General features: G+C 40.9%; 1 protein-coding gene across 7 annotated transcripts in view; it reads left to right on the forward strand.

Moving 5' to 3' along the window:
* The window catches only part of NDST2 (N-deacetylase and N-sulfotransferase 2), a 140,250-nt gene that overhangs the window by 71,822 nt on the left and 46,165 nt on the right, over positions 1-22,263 (forward strand). For 4 of the 7 annotated variants that reach the window (XM_069796327.1, XM_069796328.1, XM_069796325.1 and 1 more), the window contains one exon: positions 14,338-14,398. The exons of 1 other annotated variant lie outside the window; for it this stretch is intronic. The gene's annotated coding sequence lies outside the window, so the exon portion shown is untranslated. Of the gene's footprint in view, positions 1-8,009; positions 8,175-13,768; positions 13,845-14,337; positions 14,399-22,263 lie in introns of those variants that run through there. 2 more of the 7 variants (XM_069796331.1, XM_069796330.1) reach the window with 2 other exon arrangements.

A 22,263-nucleotide genomic window follows, 5' to 3' on the forward strand; every position in this document is an offset into this window, starting at 1 on the left:
AGCGGTGATGCTGTTGGTGGTTACTATCTGTCGCTGATATGGGTTCTTGGAATGAAAGGGATCCTGAAGTGAAGGCGTCTGTTTATATACCAGCAAGCATAAGATCTTGTCAAAATACTAAGTAATATGTCTTCTTTTTTGTGGCAATATATAGCTTCTTTTATCTCAGGTCAGTGATAACAGCTTCCATTTTGCACTTCATAAATTGTCCAACTATCATTCTCTCATTCTGCCCCTCATATTCAGGAAGGTCTCTAGAAATGTTTAAAATACCTACAAAACCCCCTTGATTTTGAAAAGGTTAGACCGGTTTTGTTGATTACTGTTGTCTTACCCTCTGTTGCAGCTTTGCCTATACATCTTTCTGTTGTCTCTTTTCTTAACCTTAAACTATAAGCTCTTCTTAGTTCTGCATTTGTGTGGCACACTTCATAAGACTTTTTATCACTGTAGCTACAGTGATATAATTTATAACATGTTTTTCCTGCAGAAGAAACTGCTACTGGTATGTCATCTCCATTGCCCATAGTGGATCAGAGCATCTGTCCATCAAGGTTCAAAGTGCTTCCCTTATCAACAGTAGCTCCGTTTAAGAAAAAAAAATAAAATCTGTAGAAGATTATTATATTGCACTTTTCCTAGATGTTTATTGTTATGTTTTGCCTTGAAACAGGAGCGTTTCTATGCTTTGTGATTGATGTTTATTGTTATTAATTCAAATATGCATGTTTGCATTGCCAAAGTGTCTAAAGTCCTCATCACAGGTCAGGTGCCAGCTGTTTTGGATGCTCTGTGAATGCAGCACAAAACCCCAAATCCTTCATTTCAATTCATTTGCAAGCTACGGAAGTCAGGTTTATTAATCAAAAACATACTGTGCCACCATTTCTGCTTCTTTAGAGTACAGCATTTGCTATTTCAAATCTTTAAAATCTTTTCCTACTGTTATATTTATTTGAACTAATCAAACATATATTCTGTTCACCAGTGTTATGATTTTATCAGATATTATTAAGAGTTTGCTTTATGTCAGTGTTACATGCCATTTTTCCTGAATTTGTGTTCTGCATTTTGTACCATGATGTGTATAATACGAAAGTTGTTTCCATACGAATTGGATTATGTTTTTCTCTTAATAGAGAATGTTTTTATTAGACTCTATGTAATCCTCTGCATATGACAAACCTTCTTCTACCTCATTAATGTGATGTACTCTGGTTTATAGCCCACTGTGATCACAGTCTAGTGACTTCTGTCATTCTACTGCATTTCAGTTTTGCTTGTTATGTCATTCTCTTTTTACATGGCAGAGTAATTTTCTCTCTTTTACACCATTCTTCATCCTGCATCAGCCTTTTGAGCCCCAGATGTTACTGGTCTAAAAATGGGACAGAAATTAACCCTGAACTCGGAAGACCCCAAACACTCTTTTTTTACCACTTTTAGAGGCTACCGTGTATGAATGCATCTCGATGCCTCTCACAGGGAGAACATTTTTAAAGGGGCCAGGGCTATATCACAGCACTGTCATTTCAACATCCTTCTGCTGTGAGGGATACCTGGAGTAACAATGGGCTACGCAGATAAACCAGTTATGCAGATTCTCCAGCTGTGTTTATCCCCACCCTTTTCCTTTAGCCCCTACCTTGTGGGCACTACTCAGTGCTGTTCTGTCCACAGCCAGCCCACACCAGTAGCTATCTGTTATGTACTGAGGGCTAATCATCCGCTTGTCAGCAATTGCACATTATTTCCATACCACAGCTTCAACAGGCCTTGCTTTCTCACTTTGCCTTGGTTATAGAGCTGCCCTGTGCTACAAAGGGTACTGGTGAATGGGGGAAAGGAGGATCTGCTGGCAGAGGATGGTGGAGAGAAAAATCCTGGGTAGAGTCCTCTCCTAGTAAGCTGGAGGTCTGAGTTTCTATTTCTACCAGGATCTTCAGTTGTCAAAATTAACGTGCTGTGTGATGGGGCATTTCCTGATGTTTGCTGTAGCAGGGAGACATAGGACAGTTCCTGTTTTTACAGCAGCTAGGTGTATGATGCAGTATGTGGAGACTTCATTTTGCTGGCATTGGGTGCCCCTAGGCCTTGTTTCTCAGCATAGCAGCGAGCGCGGGTTCTCTGCTGTCCTCTTTGGCTCATCTGTCTCAGGGAGCTGTTGCCTACGTCTCTGAGCTTCAGTGGGGTCAGGGAAAGTCTAGGCGATCAAGGCGATGCATTTTACAGGGCTGCCTGGTTTGTAAGAACTTCATTATGACGGATTAACTTTCCTTTTGAATGATTGCATATGGTACATCCAAATGAGAGATTGCAAAGCAGCCTGGCAGCCCAAGCAGAGCAATTAAAAGGCCCTGTGTGGGCAGGGAGTTGGTGAGAGGGCCACGCTCCCGTGGCATGGCCTCCTTCCAGCGCATTGGGGGCTCCTTGTGCGTGCGCTTCCTGCCGGAGCCAGCCCTCCCTCCTCCCAAGTGCTCCAGTAGGTCACTAATGAACCTCAGCAGGAAAAGACAAAATGCAGTTCATGAATAGCTTTATAGTCCCCTTTCTCCCGCCCACCCCGCTCTGTCCTGGGAATATGCTGCCAACACAGTGACCAGAGAGGAATCTGGAGGCATTTGCAAGATAATGCCATATCAAATGTTCCGTTCTCACACTTTCTTCTTGCATTTTCAAAACTGTTTACATATTTCCTTTCGGTTTACATGAATAAGCACACCACTCGGAGACTAAAAAGGGGGAAATACGCTTCCAAATGTGCAAAGCCACATAACTGTAATAAATTGCTTTAATTACGTATGGTGTGTTTACTTTCTGGAAGCCTATTATGCATTTCTGCCTCCAACAAGAAGCCTTTCTTGTTTGCTTGCTGCTGTTTACCAGGCTGGCCATCCTCCCAAAGTAATCCTCATCCAAATTCTCCACTTGACAGATGCTCACCGAGAGCCTTTTTGATCCTCAAATGCTCAGTGTCATCTTGGATGTTGCTCTGGCAGGCAGCAAAAGGTAGAGACTGGCTTTTCTCCCTAGGAATTTGGTGTCTTACCATGTTTTTAGGTAATATGTCTTTCATCTGGTTTATGATGTTTTTAGAAAGATATAAAGCTACAGCTCAAGGCAGAGTTGTCTCACTTGTGAATACAGTTTCAGCCAACTAGGAAGCACAGGTGGAGGTCATTTACATCATCCTTCTCCAGCAGTCACAGTTCCTGGGTACTTGAGCAGTGCTGTTGCATGCTTTTCTGTAGTTACTGTTTTTCCCGGTAAGTGCCAAGTTCCTTCTATTTTCCTTTCCTTTCCTGCTTGGGAGGATTGGGAAGGTGTGCTGTCGGAGTGCTTTGGCTTCTTTAATTTTGGATGACAAAAGCTACAGAAGCATAATTATGTTATTTTTACTGCTGGCTAAATAATATTTCTCGCTCTTTCTTCTCCACCCTTGCCTGTATTTGACCTGTTGGGTTTTGTTTCAGTTTAGAAATGAATATGCTTTTTAACTCTTTCACCTTTTGTAAGGCAGATAGTTTCAGAGTTACTAAGCTTAAGTTATTCCCTACAATAGTCAGGAGTGATTTAAGGTGTTACGCAGTGTGAGAAAAGGTCTTGCTTTGAAGACTTTCAACTTGAAGTTGAAAAGGAGGTGGCAAAGATTAAAGGGAAGCTCTTCTACTTTCTGTTGGTGTTTCTCCCTATCTGCAGTCGGGAAAATCTGTTTAGTACTGTTGGGATTAAATGCAGAGAAGACCTGGCAATAAAATTTTCTCTTCCTCTGGAAAGAAGTGGTTTTTCAGAAGGTTCAGAGTCAATCTGGAGAGCTAAAACAACCTTTCACATTATGGTGTCCTGTCTCTGCCCACCATACCCTGAGCCTTCTCTGAGGAGCTCCAGTGAAGCCAGCCAAAGTGATCCTAAGGGTCTAGACATAATGTTTGTGCAGCCCTTCCCACAGCTGGGAAACTGATAGCATTTAGCTATTCCTTTGCCCATATCTATCTGTGTGTGCAAAAGGGAGATACTTGTTCTTCCTTCCTGAAACTTTCTCTGTAGAAGTTGCTGTGCTCTCAGGATATGACAACCATATTAATGAATTCATCAATCACAATAATCTGATTAAATTGATGGGGGAGAGGGAGCCAGCAGATGAAACAGATTATTTTAGGATATGTGAGATGCCAAATTAGTGACTGACTCAGCATTTAAATGGAAGTGTTGCACAAGAGATTTACTAGTAACCAATGTAATAAATTATACTATATGGTTTTTCATCTAAGAGAAAGGCTCATGTGCTGTTACAGGGACCTGTAAATAAAACAGTGGCAAAGTATTGCATGTAAGATATGAGGTATATATTACTTTATATTTTTTTAAATATGCATATATATGTTTATGTACATTTTGCTTAGTAATGGACTAGGATATGGACAGTACTATGGAGAGAGTAGCATGGATTTTAAGCCTTGTACAGGCACTTTGGCCAGGACCTGGTGAATATGTTTTCAGGCATGTAGGAAACTGAGACTTGAGTAGGAATGGAGTTGCTTTGTGTCATTGAGTTTTCGGGGGCAATCCCCTAGAGTACAGAGGTAATGGAAGGGAAGCTTTCTGTCAGGGAGCATATGCTTTTGTGACGATTACATTGTGTATAGATTAGGACTTTTGGGAGGGAGGGAATGGGAGGATGTGCTTGGAACATAGGACCATCTGCCAGTACCTTGGCGTAGTCATTTCATTAATGAGAAACTTATTAGCTTGAGTCCAGCTGAGATAGACAAGAAAGGCAGCAAAAGGGACAGAAAACAGTCATCCAGCCACCACTGAAATGGGAAAGAGATGGCTCTGATAACCTGTAAAATCTGATTTTCTTAAAAGAACTGTTCTTGTTCTGCTTGGTAAGAAGGTATCAGTCTTCTTGTTGCTGAAAAAATGTTTTCCTTAACTTTGTGGTGCAGTGTGGGACATTCTTTGGTAGGTAAAATATATAACTGAGGGTGAGCTGGAATTGACAAGAAGGTGCTAGGAAAAAAGGAAGGAACCGTGATTTTTAGTGGGAAATTGGTTTTGCATCAAATGACTGCCTTTTCTCTTTGATAAACACTTGAAGGTGGCCTGTATTGAATGTTGGGAATTTAATATTTGTGGTGACAAAGGATGACACCTGGAAGACACAACTTTGAGAGTGGCACAGTCCCAACCCTGGCTATGCCAGCAACCTCAGAGAGTGCAGCCTGGCCTGTGCTCCATGTGAGGCAAAAAATCAGGGGGGTGCTCTGGGCAGGCAGAAGATAGTGCTCCAGAGGCAAAAAGGCAAAAGGGCAGTGGTTAGGAGCCTGTGAACACTGTTCTGCAACCTCACATTCCTGGTTCTGCTGCTGACATGGTAAGTGTCCAAGTTTGTGCTCTGTTCCTCAGTTTTGCTGTCCTGTAAATCAGAAGCCTGTTTTAGGGAGAGCTTTGCTATGATTCTGTTGACACAAGGCTTAAATGCTATTGTGTTTATAAACAGCTCTGTTTTTCTTTTGACAGTTGAGTCATACTTGTGTCTGGGTGAGGATGAGATGGCAGAGCCTTTGCCTAGAGAAAATGGCGGTGAGAAGTACGAAGTGGATTGAGTATTAGTATTTGGGAAATTATTTCCCTTTTGTCTGGTTTTATACTGTTCAGGTTGGACTGATAGTTAAGCTGAAGGGAAGGTATAAGAAAGAAGTGTTTCCCATGCAAAGCCCTATAATCTGCAACTGCCTAGGTCCACAGGAGCTTGGATGTGTTTAGGATACAGTGTGAGGGTTACGCAGTTCACCAGCAAGATGGTCTGGTAAATAAGGCTGGACAAGGGCACAGCAAGATGGTCTGATAAATAAAGCTGGACAAGGGCAATTTCTGTTTGCACTGCTAAGATAAAAAAAGTAGTTTCCCCTGACATTTTTGATGATTTATGAGGTAACTCAGATGGGGCATTGTCTCTGACTCTATTGTAAATCTGTTGAAACAAAAGGAACATGCATTTTCAAAAAATGAGTAGAAAAATATAGCTTAGGAGTGTCAAAACACCTAAGCAGGAGCCTTAACTGAAAGGGGTTTGGTTAGTCATCCACTTTGCAAATTCTCTCTTTGTATTGAGGAGGGGAGAAGATTAATGAGATGAAAATCTATGTTATTACAGAGATAAGAATGGGTTATGGTTGGGTCCCAAAGGAGAAAGAAGTTTTTTAATATTATTAAAAAAACCCAACCCTTTGCTGTGATTCATGTGTAATGCTTAGAGAGTTCCATGCCAAAAAAAATAATTATAATACTGTACAGCATGGTGTTTATATATGTAAATATATGTACAAATACTGGCACAACATAAATTTAAATCCTGACCCTGTGCTTGTTGAATTTTGTGGAAATATTTCTGATGGTTGTGACAAGTGTTAGATCAGATTCTCACGCTGACAGGTAAATGTGGTCTAAAACTCAAACCGAAGCTTCTGCTTTTGCATAATTTTTTTCTACCTGTCTTAAAATGGAGAAGAGTTGATTGAAAGTCTTAAAAAAAATTTGTCCTGCACACTGGACCCTGCTGTGTTTCATCTACTAAAACACTGTTTGATAGTATCCTACAGTGATAATATTCAATTGCCATGTTGCATGCTTTTTAAACTGACAGTTCATGTATTTTCTCTCTCAAGTAGTGGAAGAATATTGTTGGTCCCACAAGGGCATGGTAGGTCAAGGTTTTGGCTCAGTCTACTAGTCTAAAAGGCTTTGCACTTAGTGAAGCCATAAAGAAACCTCCAGCTGGCTGGATGCCTCTTCTAAAAACACAAGTGTGGCCTTATTCTGAAATGATGCTCAGGCAAATTTCTGTATGCCTCAATCTCTTGGGATGAGAGAGGAGTGGGAGGGGGGCCTTCACTGATGTTCCAGTGAAGCCAGGAAAGTCAGATGTTTGCATGAAAACACAGGGAATTTAATCACCGATTGACTCAGAATCACTGTGAAAGGGTAGAATAAGACAGGGGAGGAGAAAGAAGACAGCAGAGAGCTTTTAACTTGAGGTGTGAAAAGAAATTAAGAAGGGAAGTAGAAAATTTCATTGCATTGCAAGCACAAAGCTCCCTTAGCTGTTTATGTGAATTATGAAATTGTGGAGCTCCGTGCAGTGTTTTCCTTCCAGCTGCAGAGCACAGAGCTGAGTGCCTGCATTGGGAGTGTTACGTACAGCTTTGCTTTAGTGCCTTTCTGGGTCAATGACTCTCAAACAATGCCACACAGAGCTGCTTTAGTTGCACTTCCATGAGTCAATCTGTAAGTACTGATAATTCTCCCTGATCGTAACCCAGTGTCCTAGAGAATATGCAGGCTTTTTTGACTACTAATCTCAACGCATTTATGGTGTTCCTTGAACTCAGGTTGGTTGATCATGTGTACTTTTTCAGATGCTATTCTTCCTGACAATTCAACCACAGTCAGATTGTTGACTTCAAAAGACCAAGTGAAAAGATGTGGCCAAGTTCTTGAACCTGTAGCATTGAAAGAATTGATACTTCTCTCTTCGCATTGTTCTGGCGCTACTCTCTCAGTAGCCACAATCTGTAGCGTTGTCTCATGGAAAATAAGGAGAAAGAGAATTACTGGTTCATGCAAAGATTTTTTTCCAGGCATAATGAACAATAGGATCAAGCAGCTGCATCATTTATTTTCTTTTAACATGGATGTCTGTACCAGGTTGTTTTACCTCTGCATCCCAGAAAATATAAAGGAAGAGGGATGGTAGGCAGTTAAAATAGTGCATTTAAGTATTCTTCCAAACAAGCTCATATGGTAGTGGAGACTTCTGTGGATGTATCAGATATCTATTTCCATTTGTGGGAAAGTTTGGTGGCGATTTGAGCATTTATATAGTCAACCTCAGTGGCAATTGGGAGCCCCCAGGGAGGAGGCAACAGTCTGTTCAACATTTGTGCGTTACTCACCAGCTGACTGCACCTGCAGCCTTCGCCATCAGTGGCTGGCTATAGAAGCATTTTGGAAAGTAGCAGCAGTGAGGAGCAGAGCTTGAGAAAACTGTGTGGAAGGAGAAAGAAAGCTGTCGCACCTCAAAGTGCGGGAAAAATCCTGAAGATGCATGTCTGTTTCTGAGCATTGGCTAAGCTGGATTTGGGGCTGAACATTGGCTAAACACATGAAAGGTAATTGAGTAAGAAGTTTTGATGTCTTCTTTCCCCTCATCCCCCTGAAAGCATGACTTATTTTTACCTGTTTTCTCTGTTTCCATGTATGCAAATTTCCTTCCTCTCACCTTCTGAAAAAGGCAAAATGCACCTAATTAAACAGCTGCAGATACAGCCAATCTGCTAACAAGTCTTATTCTTTCACAATTTGGTTTCAAGATATCATATTTATTCTTCCAGATTTGGATTTCATTCAGCTATGTGCGTTTGCTTCCAGGAAGCCCTATATCTGTAATTTTTATTTGGTTTATTGAATGGAGTATCGCTTCTCATTATGTATCTTTTCTGTACAGCCAGCTGTGCTATGGCCACCTACTGGGAATCTTGGAAGTTGCTGCTGTGAACCTCAAAAGTGCATACAAGGAAAGCTGTTTAAACAGCACATTAGAACTGAATTATGGGCAAAACTCCATTTTCTTTATTGCAGTGTGTCTGTACAGTCATATCAAACGTGTCTTATATCTTTTATTTGGGTACAGATTATTGACTTTATTGGTTTTCCCCTTTATAAAAAATGAACAATGTTAAATTTAGTTTTAATTAGCTCCTTGGTGGGGTTGTATCATAACTTGGAATTGCCAATTCATAACATTGTAGGCACATTAGTGAGGTTAAGTGAGGAGCTGTTTATACTTTATTCCCCCCCCCCCATCACCTTAGATATTGGAGAAATCTCCTCTGCAATGCAGAGTGCACTTTGCTTTATGATAAAGGACAGAGATAAAAGTAAGCTTAAGGAACCTGAAGAGGCAACACCGTCCAGATCAAATATTGACAATGATAAATGAAAAATGTAGAGACGGAATTACATGGACTTAAAGTCAGCAGGCTGCTGACTTAATTTGCTTTATTTAATGGAGAAATAAATGATCCTCTTCCACTTGAAATTCTCCATGGTAGCTGTCAACTTCACTGTAAATTGGGGGTCACCATTTAGGCACAAAGCCTTTACATAGCTTTCTGTTGACATTAAATTCATTCCTGTGGGATTTGGGCTTCTAGGTGTTTTCAGGCTGTCTGGAAACTAACATGATTGCCTTTCATTAATCTGGTTATTTGTTTGCTATTTTTTTAAATGCTATTTTTAAGGTAATGAGTGCTTTATGACTGGTCTAGGGGAGATAAGGCATTGCTTTGTCTGTGTGAGCCATGGTTTATTAGGACCAGGGAAAGACTAGTACCGAACTAGGTGTCTTTAGTTCTTTTGAGTGCTCTTAATTTTGAATGCTTTGGGGAGGAGTAGCCTAAATCAAGCCATGAGCAGAATTGTTTATATGATCTGAATGGGGTGAAAGGTTTAAATACAGCGCTCTGCTACTTTAACCCAGTAATTTAGAGAATGCTCAATGCTATCAATTTAATTACAGCATTGCTGTCAGGAGGTGTTGGCTCTGTGGCAGGATGGAACTGACAGTCTTTAAAGATATATCTGTCTGATACATAAATCATAATTTTTCCTCCTTCAAGACCATTCTTTGCTCATTGAGAAACAGTCAGAAACAAGGGGGGGGGGGTGAGAGAACTGTAGCAATGGAAGTTCATCAGCTGAGAAAGCTGTTTCCTTCTTACCTGCGTGATGAGAGCAGAAAGCAAAAGAGAACAAGGAGAGATCTTTTCCTAATATTTTAGTTGTAGTCATTCCCCCTTTTTTTATGAATTTCTTCTCTTCTCATAAAGATGGCATGATTTTAGCTGCTAGGCTGCAGCACTGGGAAGAAGGTTGTTACTGATACCTTTTTCCCCATTGGCCTTGATGGCAATTGGTTTGGTTTTTTCCTTGTTGGGAGACATACAGCTAGCTGATAGCAGAAGAGAAAAGGACAGAGGCAAAGGCAGATAGCATTACAGTTTTAACACTTCACTCCTTGCATTGGCCTTTCTGAAAACTGGACTGCTGGAGCAGTCAGGTTCATGGGCATTTCAGAGCAGCGCAGTTGCAGGCAAGGAGAGTCATGCTGATGGCAGATCGGGTCTGGGCCACGTACCCTCCATGCCATGAATAGGCTTATAGGGAGGAATCCTTTCCTTTGCTGTGTGCAGACAAGGGGATGCCACATAAGGACATGCAAAATCTGAAGTAGGGCATGGGCTAAATGATGAACCATGCTAAGCCATTATTGAACTGATGCTTCTCCTTCCTCAGGTGGCTTTGCCGCCGCTTTCTGTTGTGAAAGCTTCTCTGGTGAATTACATTGCAGGCAACCCATCATACCAGAGGGAGGGGAGGAATTTAAGAGATCACTTCTAGAAATTTGAAAATAAGACTGCTTTCTCTTATCAGAAATAGAAATTCACTTAAGAGCTTCACTGGGTCTCAGAAAGCATTTCACTTCTCAAACCAGTTCTGCTGGATGCACATGAATGAGCCATAAAGGAGGTATATGTGTTAAGGTAATCTGTTTTGATGGCAAATATCCTTGATTAACTATTTTAAGTATATCCTTGCTGCTTAGTTTCCATTTCTTTCACTTCCTTGGAGATCCTGACAGAGAATGCGGTTTTCTCTGTAGTGCTTCTTTCTTGAGCATTTGCAGTTTCTGACAGTGACTTTTTCTGATAATTGTTCCTTGGTTTCACTCTTTCCCACATAGCTCTACGCCTTTTCTCTCCCCCTTGTCTATGTACCTTTTCCCCTTTTTTCCTGTTTTATTGCTGCAGTCCATCCATCCTTCCTCCCCGTACCCATTAAAAGTCACCCCTGTTTTTGCTCTCTGTTGTCTTTGTGTAGCTTTGAACTTTAAAGCTACACAACTCTTTCAGTGATGTTATAAAGTATTTGTTATCCAGGAAGAAATGCAAACCTCAGGTGCCTGTGGTTTTATTTTATTTTATTTTATTTGTTTTTATTTTATTCTTTCACAGAAATTAACTAAAAATCTCCACCATTTACTAAGCAGGGCTTTCTGTTCATGTCCCTGTAAATGTTTTCACATTTTGACTGTATGAAACTACCTTCTGTGTTTTCCCAGTGTATGCTTTATGATTATATATTTTCACTGTGCTTCTGATTTGGGCTTTTAAAGTTGTTCTTATTATTTTTAAACTGACTGCCATGTTTCCTTGGTGTAATTACTACAGAGACATATAGAGTAAAACTGTTGCCTGTCCAGTGTGACATGGATTGTTTGCCCAGACTGAGGATAAGATCTTCATGGGAAAATATTTCTACTTGTTTGGGCTCCCGTGTGAATACTGTTCTAAGTGGACTCTGTTGTATTTGATTATTGCAAATATTAAGGTTTTTATGCTTAGGAAAACTAAGCACCCTTCTCATTTTCCTGAAAGCTGTTTTATCTTGTAACAGTGAAGGGGACCACACACATGCTCTTGTATGTGCCCTGGGCATTCCAGACAGCATGTTACACTCAGGTTTGGCTCTTTTTCTGGAGTAAAAAGTAAAGTGAAACTTCCAGTGTGGCTGGTGTTTAAAGAAATAAAAGTGTCAGGAATACAAATGTCATTGCTTATTAAATCTCCATATGGCACACACCCTGACTAACGGGAGCTCCCGCAGGAGCCTGCGTGGCCGGCACACAGGCTCCTGAGCTTTCCTACTCCACCATTATGGCTGGTAAATTTGAAACTAAATACAAACACGGGAAAAGATATGATGCTCCTAGAGTTAATGACGTCTTTCCAAAATTGCTCAGTTGCGTGCTAGGCAGAGGTTCATTTCCATTAGTTAAGTGCTTTGATGCCTAGAGATGAAATGTGGTGTTGCCTTCTCTGTTAGCATTTGGGAGGTGGTGTTTAGCAGCTGTTGATAATGGTGGTAACGTGCACTTCCTGCTGAGGGTTTTCCAAACATAGAAATCTGTTTGCTTCTCAAGGACAATGTAGGCAGATGAGTATCTATGGAGGAGGGAAATGGGAAATTGTTAGGCAAGGTTTTTACCTCACTTCGCTTTCTGTGGAAGTGACAGCAGTGTCATCCCTTTAGTGTTGCTTTAAACCACTCCTTTTGTTGAAGGTTCTTCAAAATAAATCTTGCAGTGAATTCAGACTTGGCCAATTCCAGTCATATTCTACTGATGGAAAAATGTATCTGCTTGATAATATCACTCTGTTCTTTGTGTTTTGTCACTGGCTACTTATCAATTATTGCGTTGAGTTTAAATTCCTTGTTACCCCATTCAACTAGTGTTAAAATTCTGCCTCCCCTCTTACCCTGCCCTGTTGGGTTTCTACTTCTATCGGTTGTGACATGCCTTAAAGGAGAACTGTGGAACTGCAAAGAGCAGGAGTCTCTTTACATCATTGATAGAACTGTTTCTGAGCTTCTGTAAGTGTGAGCAAGTTGCATTTTTAAAAGCTGACGAGAAAATTATTTGTAATTCATGTTCCTCTCTGAGTGTCTCCCCTGCATTTGTGATCTGTTGATCCTCTTACTTTTTTCTGAGTCTGCTGTATTCTGGAAAGTAAAACCAACTAGACCAGAGTGATACTCCGTCTTGATCCAAGTCACCACTTTGGTAATAGTTTGCATCAGAAAGTGCAAGATATTTTGCAGTGAAACATCAGGGGACGGCCAACCCCTATGGGAAACGTATATTAAATGCCATTAGTTGGATGTTGGTGTATCTGCTTATGTGGGTCTTAACGACTACCATGGGGGCAGTGGACATGTGAGAGTCTTATCTGCTGCCATCATATAAATTCTACTAATAATTAACCTCATAATTTGATTGTTTTTATCAGTGAGTTTCACTGGATTGTCACAGTTCTGTGAAAAACATTTCTTTAGGTGTCTGTTCCTTTTATAGTGACATCAAACATTCATCCCTTTTGTAGTTTAGTTGTTTTGCTGTTGAATCTGGCTGCTCTGATGTTTACCCTGGTGTGTTGGGATCTGTGGAGGCCAGGCATGCAAGGCTTCTCGCTCTGCCTTCTCAAACTGTTCAGTGAAGAAACATAAGAATTATGGATCAAAATAAAAGAGGAAAGTTGTGTACTGAGGAAGGGCATGTGCTCTTTTCCTGAACTAATCTTTATCTAACCAGGAAAAAGGAAAAGAGAAAATTTTGCTCTTGTAAATTTGTGAGGAAGGCAGAGAGCTGGGTGCACTTGGTTATATTTACAGGCAGCACAAGTGTGGTTCTTATTTGTTTACTAATTGGCTGTAGATGTATTAAAGATTATTGGAACTCAAAGGTCAGAGTTTTTGCTGAATCAGGGTCTGTGTGAGCTGGAAAGCTACAGGAGAGTACTTGTGTATCTGAAACCCAGCTGATGTGGAAGAGCTGCCTTTAGAGGCTGTCCAACAGGTACAGTAAAATTAGCCTTTTAGCCCCAACCCTGTTCTAATCTGTGTCTTCCCTCAGGGTTTCGGTGACTCTGCTGAGACGCTTTCACTGGCAAGCTGCTCTGTGAGTGTGTGTCTTGGTGTGTACACGCACAGAAGCTTCTTGAGCTTCAGTTAGCTTCACAAAGTACTTTCATCTGTGTGATCTCTAGCCAGGTAGAGGGGTGGAGGAAGGGTGTAACTCCGTCCTTCGGTGGTTTGGTTTTGTTTTGCAGTATACCTAATCGTTCTGACTCTTTTAAAGGCTTTGGCAATAGACTACACAGACTTTGTCACACCACTGAAGTTTTACTGAACTGATTTAGCTGTGGCCAGGACTAAAGAAGGTAGTGTCTTATGGTTTGCTTTGTTGCCTGTTTCAAAGGTAACGATATTCATGAACAGATGTGAGAAATCCCATTAGGACTACGCTGGCATGTCCAGTTCTCTCAGCTCGTACTGCATTTGCTTGTTCTGTGACCTTTCTTTGTTCTTTGTGGTTTACCTGTAAATCCAGGTTCCTGGTTTGTTGATTGGGGTTTTTTTTCGCCCTGCACTTGTAACTTCTCATCTCGCCCCACTCTTTCTCACTCTTGCACAACTGAGCCTGCTGCAGTGCAAGCCTACGTCATAGTCTAGTTGGTGCCAGCAAGGCTGTTGTCATGGCCTCGTTCTGTCCTCATGCCATGGCTACTGTAATGTAATCATTACCTTGGTTCTGGAGAGCGAAGGTGCGCCTGCTAAGCAAATGTTTATGAACGCTGATGAAGGCTAACATTAGGGAAGAGACAGAGAAGCACTGTTTGAAGTCTTGTTTCTTTTTTATTTATTTTAAAACAGAACGTTGTTCCTGAGAGAAGCAGCTGATGAGTACTTTTCCTTCACCAGACTGTGATCAGAGGTAAGTGCAGAATCTTTTGCATTTTTATGGGCTGACACCTCCAGATTTGGATGGAGAAGAGCTTACTTAAGTCCGTTTGAGTGGTCTCATGTCAAAATAAGAGGCAAGGAATCAGATAGGAGGAGGAGGAGGCTAGACTTGTATGCTGCAGTGTGAAGTTGCACTCCTTCCTCCCCTTAGAATGATTTGCAGAGGAGACAGTTCCATGTGTCTTGTCTTCAGTTGCACAGTTGTCAGCACGAAGTGGCAGATGAGTTAATTTGGATCAGAATGGAATTTCTGATCCAGTTCCTGAGTGAGATAGGACCAGGTGGTTGCTTATTGCTAAATATTACTTTATTTAAATGGAGTTACTACTTCCATACCTTGTGGGCAAAATTGGGGGCAATATTCAGTATCCATTAACTCTGCCTTTGAAAAGAAATGGGAGGGATGTGGACTAAAAAGCTTTTAAAGTTTCAGATTTTGCATTTCACAGAATCTCTGACCTGTGCATAACAGCTGTAAGATCCCTTTGGGAATGACTATATTTACGTTACTCCCAGCATAGTAGGACTACATTCATGACTTATACCCACAGGGAATATCATAAATGTAATTAAAAATAGAAATATTTGGTTGGTCCAAATTCTGTGCTGAAGGAAAGGGCTTCTACTTTTTTTCCCCTCAGTTCTGTCTGGATGAATAGCGAGGGAAGGTAATTCTTGTGGAGTTTATTTAGGACATATGTTTGAATACTGCACTTTAATGTAGCAGAAAAAGCACTGGTCCTGTCAAGGTGCCTGATGCAAAACTTGCAGAGATTCAGGCTCCTGTGACATTTATGGATTTCAGGTGCTGCAGTACTTGCAAAAAGGCTAATCCCATCTTAAGAGTGGAAGTTCCTACAGTCAGTGCATTAGAGGAGGGATGATGGGGTTAAGTCTTGCCTCCACTGAAAGGTTCCTAGATTCTTTGCTTGGAAAGAACAGAGATGATTTGGGTTTGTGTGTGTGCTGGACAAGTCTGGTTGAAATACTTTTTCATGCCTGAAGAGTGTTCTCAGTTATACGGATATCTCAGATTGCTTTATACAAACAGACCATTATGGTTTCAGCTGTGCAGAAAATCAGAGGGCAAAAAAGAGAGGATGGAACAGTCCATTCCTTATGCAAGTAGACTGGGTTTATAAAAAGGAAATTGCGGGAGCTAGTACTTAATGCTGAGTTCCAGTGTACAAAAATTCAGGTGGTGAGGAAAGGTGGACGTGCTAAAATGAGGGCTCTCCGAGCCCTACTCATGCTACAGCTCTAAACTTCCTCTGTCTGTCAACTGGAAACTGAACTTTAACCTTAATTTTTCTGGAAAACCATAGATGAGTCTGATACTGTTGCCCCTTAATTTTTCTGGAAAACCATAGATGAGTCTGATACTGTTGCCCAAATGAAAGATTTCTTCCAGGGCCAGTCTCCATGCAGCTCGCACTTTCTTTCAGCAGCCCCTTCCCAGCCCCATTCACACTGCAGCTCTGTGCTTTCTTCTCTCAACCATAACCCTGAGTTTCCTGGAGACACATAGACAAGGGTCCTCAGGCATTGGTCGGATAAAAGGATTTTGGAGGGTTGGAAAAGAGGTAGAACCTATCTAGCTGGTGTGCCCCTGTTTTGACAGCTCCTACTTCTGGTGTGATTCAAATAGTAAATCTTCTCTCCTGTAAACTTTTTGTTGTCAATTTTGCAGGTGTAACTTTCAGAGACTAGTAAAGGAGCAAAAATAACTTGAAATGTGATAAAGGTTTTTCTACTTGCAATATATTGTGAGGAGTAGAGTGGCAATAAAAGCCGGGCTACTTTTGCAAACACAAAAGAGTAGAAACAGAATACATTAAACAAAAATTTGTGATGGAGTAGAATGAGTGTAATGGCTACGTTAGCATTCTGTCCAGTTTGAATAGTTGTGTAATTCCAGAGACACTTGGTCTAATATTCATATGAGAAATTGATAAATATTTATAAGTGAGTGAAAATATTAATATAATAATATATTCTACTAATGCCTATTTATGTGACATCATGGCTAGAACAGCAAAGGGAGAAGAATGTTTGATTTCAGGTACAGCCACAGTAAGTCACCACTGGACTTTTGATTTCATTGACATAAAGGCTAGGAAATGGGGAAAGATAGCAAAAATGTAGAAATGATAGCAGATGGAAAGGAGACCATGCAGTAGAATACATAGTCAGGTAGGCCATGCAGAACCCATTTCAGTGTACATAAAAGTAGAGTTTTTGGAAACTGTAAGTTATAGTTACTAATTTAAAAGTGGACTTTGGGCTTTCCTGGTGCTAACCCATGATTAGTTCATCCTTAGCAATACTTACTTATTGGTTAATAATGTTTTAATGTTTCCTGCAATGAGATGCCTGTGCCAATAATATCCCACAGTTAAATTACAGAAAAATGAACAGAGCAAGCCACAAAATGCCTGCAGCTTACTTTTCTTGAAACCTTTATTTTCCTGTGAGATATCTCAACTCTTCTCAGTTGTAGCAGAAGTAGAGGGACAAATAACTCCTTTTCTCTTCCGTTATGTTTTATCTTTTTCTGGTTCCTAACTCTGTCTATTTTGTTCTGTCAGTTGGTTCTAATAAGGACTTGTCTACCATGTGTTTCTTTGCAGTCACCAGTTCTTCATCTCCTTGCCTGGGGCAGGTTATAGTAACCAGTTCCTCTGAAACTGGTGGAATTGATCTAATCATATTAGTGAGGTCCTGTCATTGAAGCATCTCCAGAAGTATGCTGGTTTACTAAAATGGTGTGTCTTCAGGACATCATGCCACATTTACGCAACAGAGATGAATTCTAGTACTTGGACAGAATTTGGTCTTAAACATTTTAATTAGTTTATTGGACTGAAGTTCAAGAGAACTGGCAAGTTAGTGGTGGATCTTTGCCAGTTATAATTCACATCATTTTTAAGGATTGGCTGTTGCTGAAGATGAGCATGTTGAGTATTAAAGTTGAATGCAAAAATAAAATAACTGTCTCAGATTGTAGGCACTACTAAGTGTAAAGACTATGTAAGGCTAGCAACCTGCATAGCAACACCTACTAACCTCAATATCCTTTCCTCCATATAAGCTTTATTCCCAAGTGGGCTTTGGAGATCTTCTGTGAGATAAAAAATGTGAGCACAGCTAAACAGAGGCAAAAAATTAATTACAAAGCAGAAGGGCATGACTTAGAGTGCTCTGGCATGGGCACGTTCCTCTCTTCTGAATCTATCATCTATTTGTCAATTGAATGGCTTAACTCTGGCCATTTTCACCCTTCTCGCCCTGCATTTTAAATGAATACAATTTTATGGCTGGGGAATGCTGTGTTCAATACATCAAGAGCTTTTTTTTCTGCTTTAACGTGGAAGAGGAAAAGTAGCACATTACCATTAAGTTTTCTCTTGTAAATGCAAACACATGTTCTTCCTTTCTTTCACGTTCTTCCACAAAATGATTCATGGGCTTATATGTTACAAAACTCTGTTAGTCTCCGAGATTGTATTTACTGTATCTGGCATTAAAGCTGTTGATCCAAGGCCCTTGCCAAACTGCCAAGGGCTGTACTAAGACCATGCTGAAAGGCTTGGAAATCAACTTAGGTTGTGATTATGGACAACTTGGAGGGCTTCCCAGAAATGACCTGTCCAGTCAACAGTTACAAGACATGAATATTGTTTCCATTGATTTTTGAATCTACTCCTGCATCCGCTATGCACCAGCCTCTTGTCAGGGTCCAGCAAGGGCCAGGAGCTGAGGCAAGCCAGGAGGCAAGGGTGGCCCCAGTGCAGGCAGTGCCCTCACCCGTGGGGCACAGTCCCACAGGGTCTGAGTATGGCAGGCAGAGCCGGGCGCTAGTAACAGGGTCTGTTGACAGTCCCAGGCAAGATGGAGCGATGAGGCTCCATCCAGGAGTTTAAAAGACGGGGCTGGAGACAAAGCTACAGCATGGGTACAAAGTCCACCCAGGAGACAGGGCCAAAGACAGGACTGGCTGCAAGCTTCAGTGTACATACAAGAGGTCTTTCCAGGAGACAAGTTACCTACAGCCTTAAGTCAATCCAGGAGACAGGGCCGGAGGCAGGGTTGCAGATGGGTACACCTACAGCAAAATTCATGCAAAGAGCAAAGGCCCAGGCCTGAGCTTAAATGGGGATGCTGGACCATAGGCAGAGGGGGTGGGTGGAGGTCCCACGTGAGATTGGTCTGTGCCGTTAAAGGCTCATGGTGCCCTCAGCGTCCTGACACCTCCAGCTCCTTAGTTGGACGGATGAAACATTGCTTGCTCCGTACGCTGTCATGTCTCACAAGTTTTAGTGATATAACTGGTAGCTACAAGAAAGCCGCTTTGTTTCACTGAAGAGGAAGAAAAGGGTTTTCCCACACATGCTTATTCTGGCCCCAGAAATTCTTGTCATCCTGCAGATAGGCACTTAATTCCCGAAAGGGTGGATTGTGTCCTGGTGTAAGAGACAGAGGTATGTTTTTAGGAATGCAAACGTTTTATTGGTTTTTGTTTGGGGTTCCCCCCACCACCACCCCCTTAATCCCAACATCAACTACATGTAGAACTTCTCAAGAACCACTCTTTTCTTTTTCAGTGGCAGGCCAAAAAAAAAAGGATAATATGACATAGTTGTCTTCCACTGAATTTCAGGTAGGGTAGATTTCACCAGTGACAACATAAACATTCAAGCCAGCTAGAAATTTACCAAAATCTGTGCAAATAAAATGAGCTTATTGGAGCTGAACAGGTTTTACCTGCACAAGTCTGCAGGGTCCATCTCCTTTCTCAGCCCTCATCCCTGCCTCAGTTCTGGCAATGTTCACATGGTTTGTTATGCTAAGAAGTTTATTTGTGGTTTAATTGTAGTCTTCCTTGTGCTATGGAGTGGATGTCTGTTAACCTCAGTAAAAGGGAAAATTCAGGACAGGAAGCTGTTTCTCTGTTAATAGATACTGGCTGGGTTAAATGCATCCTTAAATCTTTTCCTATCCCTTCTGTGGCTGCTAAAGAGAATGAGAAGTTTTCCTTCCTCACTTGGTGATCCCCAGAAAATCTGCTTTGTGTCCAAGTATCTTCTTGAGAAGAGCTAAGGTATTCTAGGTTCTTTATCAATATTTGGGTGAGGAAGGATGGAGGAGCTCAAATATAACTTTTTTCAGGTTAGTGCAGTATTAAAATACCTCAATAGTGACCGATCTTTCCTAGTATTTTCCCAGTGAAATTTACACATAAACATGTTTGGTCTTCACTGGCTCCAGTGAAAGTTTCAAGATTTATTGGTCTGGCTACACCATATCCTGTGTGTTGTCTCTATCTGTAAAATGTGGTAAAGTGAATCAGTGAAACGGTGGGCAGAGCACTGGGGGACAAGATTGGTGCATAGAGGAGACTGGTGTGTGTGTGAGACTGAAGAACTGGGTGAGAAATTCTTGTTTGGCACATTCCTGTAAACCACGCTAGATTTGTTATGTGTTTCTGTCTGAAGGTTAAGAACCGTTTAGGCATAGCACTATTAATGCTATCGTGCCATGGTGGCTTACAAATAAGCCTTGATCAAGAAAATTTTTCAAAGAATGTAAACTAAACAAACATATGTCTTGCTGTGTCTTGGTAGTTCAGAACCATTTAGGTCCCGTCTGTTTCTTAAGTGCAATCAGTGTAAATAGCATCCTAAACCTGAGGTATTTTGAAAAACGTGTAACAGAAAAGCATATGTCCTTTTGATGTGGCAGGTCGTGAAAAATGTGTTTTGCCTAGCCATTTAAAGTCATTGTAAAGTTCCAAGTAAACACTTTGTAGTATAGCCCAATGAATGAGAGATATCAGAGAGGATTATCAAGTGTCTTTTGGAGTATGAAGCCAGGATTTCAATACAGGTCGGTTAGCAGATTTGCTTGGACACTGAGATTTTGCTCATTTTTAATTTAACTTTTCAAGATTGGTTTATTTACAAACTAAGGCCACTTATTTAAACCATATTTACCTTGATACCATATATACCCTTTTAAGCTACTGATACAAAGCACAGCAAGAGGTTTCAGTCTAGCCAACGTCTTGGAAATTATGCCATTACACGCTATGACCCTGGTAAGGAGGAAATACTGCAAATACTATTAATATTTCTGTAACAACCACCATTCTTACTTTGGGTATAGAGACTCTGAAAGGCCCCTCTCTCCAGATAGTTGGTTCTGGTTTTCAGATGGGTTTTCCAGATTATGAGTATTGGAAGTAGACGAAAGATACAGGCTGGTCCAGAAATGCTGCAGCGGGCACATGATTTCAGCCAGTGACAGAAGAGAGACTTTTTTCTGAATCATGACTAGACATTTTGAGTTTGCTTTTGTTTTCCTGGGCATTACCATAACAAAAGTTACTTCTAGAATCTGTTTGAGTTCACAGATCTACAAAAAATGTCTAATAAAGATATTGACACCTTGACAGTGAATTAAAGCTACTGATGATTGGCTTGATTTTCTTGGTAACCATTCCTTGGACCCCTCAGAAATAGTCTGCTGATCCTGGTGGAAAACCTCTGATCTGGTGTTGTATAATTCTGCAGCTGTGCCTCTGCTCTCACTGCAATGATTAAAATACATTGAGTAGTGAATACAGAGATCATGTAATGGTGGTGTTAGAAAGGCCTTATCGTATATCATAGCCAGCACAGGGAATGTTATAGAGAGACCTACATGATTATCCCAGTCTTCGTGGCTGGGAAAGCTGTCTGGAAGGGGAGGCTGTACTTAACAATGTGCAGCAGTAGAGGCTGTCTCTTAACTGGTAGCAACAACCAGCATTTCCCCCTTTATTTCCAGGGCTCTTTGGAGACAGTCACCACGAAGAGATACTGAGCAGAACTACAATTTGCGTCATGCAAGGGTAGTTAGGACTGACTCTTTAGGAAAATGTCACTGAAATCTCACTGTAACTACCTGCTAGCACGAGGACATAGTTGATGTACTTGCCTCTTAAGTGACGCTTAACAGCAATTGAGCTAAATTTTTCTCTGCTTGCCATTGATCTGGGGGACAGCATGGAATAGTTCTGGGAGTTGGTGGGGAGTGGGAAAGTGTAGGAGGTTTGGGTAGGGAGCATGGAGAAGAGGAAATTTAGCCTTTGAGAGAGATACTGAAGTTGTGACTTTAGTCAGTGAGCAGAAGTTAATTGTCTTCATATACATGGAGCAGCAGTAATTCTTCTCTCTAACATTTCCTAAGTGAATAAATTTAAAAAGACTAAGATTGGAGAAAAATGTATCAAGGGTATGGTGAAAACTCATCATGAAGATCTTGGTTATTCTAAAAATCAGTGCTGTGTTGTGTGGAGTGAGGAATATCTGTCATCTTTGTGATTAGTGGAGTATCGAGAGATTTCCAACACCTGCTTTTTGCATACTGCAGCTTGAATGGAAAGGGTTTGTTTACTGGTATAGACAGGAGCTTGGAAGCTAAAAATTTAAATGGTTTTTGGTTATGTATAAATGAAAATTTTTGTCAGCATCATCTATCTGCAGTTCACAAAGTGGCTTGCAAACTTGCAGTGCTGCATTGTAGCATGACATTTACGTGAGATTTTTTTGAACAAGGCAGAATAGAGAGTTGTCTCCTCTGTTAGATGTGGAAACCACATTTTTCAAAGGTACTCAACATCCATTTAACTTTTGTTCATTGATTAGGACAGCAGCACTGGTTTCATGCATGTAATCCTTATCCCTCCGCACCTCGTCTTTTATTCACCGCTTAGCAATAAATATCTTACTGTCTCTATGCTTTTCTTTCTGAAAGACTTCAGTGCTTTTTTCAGTTTTCGTATTAGATAAATGA

The sequence above is a fragment of the Haliaeetus albicilla genome, chromosome 11, assembly GCF_947461875.1.
Source record: "Haliaeetus albicilla chromosome 11, bHalAlb1.1, whole genome shotgun sequence".
NCBI classification, from domain to species: Eukaryota; Metazoa; Chordata; class Aves; order Accipitriformes; family Accipitridae; genus Haliaeetus; species Haliaeetus albicilla.